Below are 2500 nucleotides of genomic sequence, written 5' to 3'. Positions count from 1 at the left end.
ATAGAAATAAGCATTCATCTAAAGGACGCCTCAGTAGTTGCTTGAGTAACTCCAGGTCTACCAATAAAATTTTCCAAAACCTAAACTTGTGTAAACAAGAAAGACGCTTGACAACGAAACCACCATATCTGACACAATATTCTGACTGAAGTGTCCTCATTGAATAACTATCTGTTAAAGATTACTTATAGTACTAATTTGTACATCTGTGCACCATCAGCGCCTTCATATATACATTAAAGCTTGATTACTCTATATATTAAGCAAACACGCACTGTAGAAGCTAGACTTGTCATTTCAACTTCACACGAAATCTTTTATTACTAATTATATTGCTATATGTAAATACATCCTACATATTCCTGGAGCCCTAATGCTTTCGCTTTAACTAGGGAAAAGCTATAATTCCGTAGACATACCTACGAAATCGTGTTAGTTTGATAACAGACAATAACACTCAGTCAAGATTGGTTTACAAATTTGAAATTGCGTTCGTTAGAAGCTAAAAAAAAAGGATGCATTTCAATGCTTTGACTTTTGTTCCATAAAACTAACTCAGGTAGATATTTTTGTCTTGTTATTAATTTAGCTGATCTAGATGTAGATATATTTTTAATGTGAAATATAATAATACACTTCAGTGTTTATTCTCGAACGCGACTTAAAGGGCTTCTTTTCGCTTCGATTCAACTTGTATTATTGATGTCAAAAGAAAGAAAAAATATAAGATGATGCTCTATATCAAGATTCTTTTGGATCTTTCTTAAGTGGATTCACACATGCAAGTCAAAAAAAAGCGAATCCTTAAATAGGTTTCACCAGAGGAATTAGCGGTTGGGCTGAACAGGAAAAAAAGAAGGTAAAAGGAGAAGCGGAATGGTAATTGCTTGGCTGGGTTAAACCTAACAACAATTTCGCGTATTATTTTACTCTCGCGATTTAAACAAAGGTTATTTCCGATGGAAACTTCACAACAGTATGCAACATTCTGCACCAGTATTCATCACTAAGTCTGTAAAACCTTCCGATAAATTAAATTAAAATAATTATTGATATATTCATTCATATAGATCATTATTGCCCAAGAGCCTAATAGGTTCTTTCTTTTAATAGATATTGTATTTCTCGTGTCTATGTACGTCGAGTAATTTCACTGATGCAAATATAGTTTCTTTTTGTTTCGTCTACCACTGTTTCTCCCACCCTGTATACCTGTGGTTCCCTTCTTGTTCAGTGTCTCATAATGTGGGAATGACAAATGGAATTATATGCAACACTGTGTGTAAAAAGAACTTACAAAATTATTTCGTAAAAATACTTACTTCGGGGGGAGAGGCGTACTATCAATAGTTAACTTTGCACTAATACTAGAGATAATAAAAAATATATAGTTCTTGCGTTTAATTACGCAGTTTTCTTCTAATGAGTTCCTGGAGTCAACACTGGTTCACCCTTCCCCAATGATGCTCCAAGCTGAACTGCCCCCAAGGAGGGCAGACCCGGGGATGCCAGGTCACCTAGACAAGGTCGTTCGGTTGTATGGATGCTGAGGTGAGTTTCGGGAGGCGATTTGCTATTTTGGCCCTTATCTCGAGTTAAAGTAACCACCAAGATCGTCCACAAGTACTGGACCCCAACTTCTACAACTGCAGGTAGTACCACCAAGCTCTAGAGCGAGGGAGAGAGAGAGAGAGGGAGGGAGGGAGGGAGGGAGGGAGGGAGGGAGGGAGGGAGGAGGGAGGAGGGAGGGAGGGAGGGAGGGAGGGAGAGAGAGAGAGAGAGAGAGAGAGAGAGAGAGAGAGAGAGAGAGAGAGATAAAGAGCGAGAGAGATAAAGAGCGAGAGAGAGAGAGAGCGAGAATGAGAGAAGAGAGAGAGAGAGAGAGAGAGAGAGAGAGAGAGAGAGAGAGAGAGAGAGAGAGAGAGAGAGAGAGAGAGAGAGAGAGAGAGAGAGAGAGAGAGAGAAGAGAGAGAGAGAGAGAGAAGAGAGAAAACGAGAGAGAGAGAGAGAGAGAGAGAGAGAGAGAGAGAGAGAGAGTGAGAGACAAAGAGAGAGAGAGAGGGGGGAGGGAGATGGAGAGAGAGAGAGAGAGAGAGTTTTTGACTGACAAGTTTATCGAAACGAAAGCTTACATCTCAAAGGGATGAGGTAACGTAGATCTTAATAAGTCCATGGGCTCACATCTCAAATGCAGAACTTGGGTATATGAACATATTAGAATATATACAATACTTAAAATACAAAAATACTAATATTCAGAATCAATGGTTAACATATCAGGTGATATAACACGATAGTTTTAAACCCTCATCTTGATAAGTACTCTCCCGGGCTTACATAAGCACACACGACACAATGATATATAATATACGCGCAATATATAATTATAATCCCGGAGAAAAGGTTAACAGGTTAAAAGTTTGTTGAGTGAGATGTTAGTGTATCAGGAGAGTTATGCATACCATGCGACCGTCTTCCACAACCTAGTAGAAACCTACTT

The 2500-nt window shown here is 38.9% G+C and overlaps 1 pseudogene; it reads right to left on the bottom strand.

Annotated features, from left to right (window-relative positions):
- Nucleotides 1–493, bottom strand: part of LOC119583693 — a 14230-nt pseudogene extending 13737 nt beyond the window's left edge.
- Between the last annotated feature and the right edge of the window lie 2007 nt (nucleotides 494–2500).

This window comes from Penaeus monodon, chromosome 17 (genome assembly GCF_015228065.2).
Source record: "Penaeus monodon isolate SGIC_2016 chromosome 17, NSTDA_Pmon_1, whole genome shotgun sequence".
Classification (NCBI taxonomy): Eukaryota; Metazoa; Arthropoda; class Malacostraca; order Decapoda; family Penaeidae; genus Penaeus; species Penaeus monodon.
This window is presented reverse-complemented; position numbering and strand designations above follow the sequence as displayed.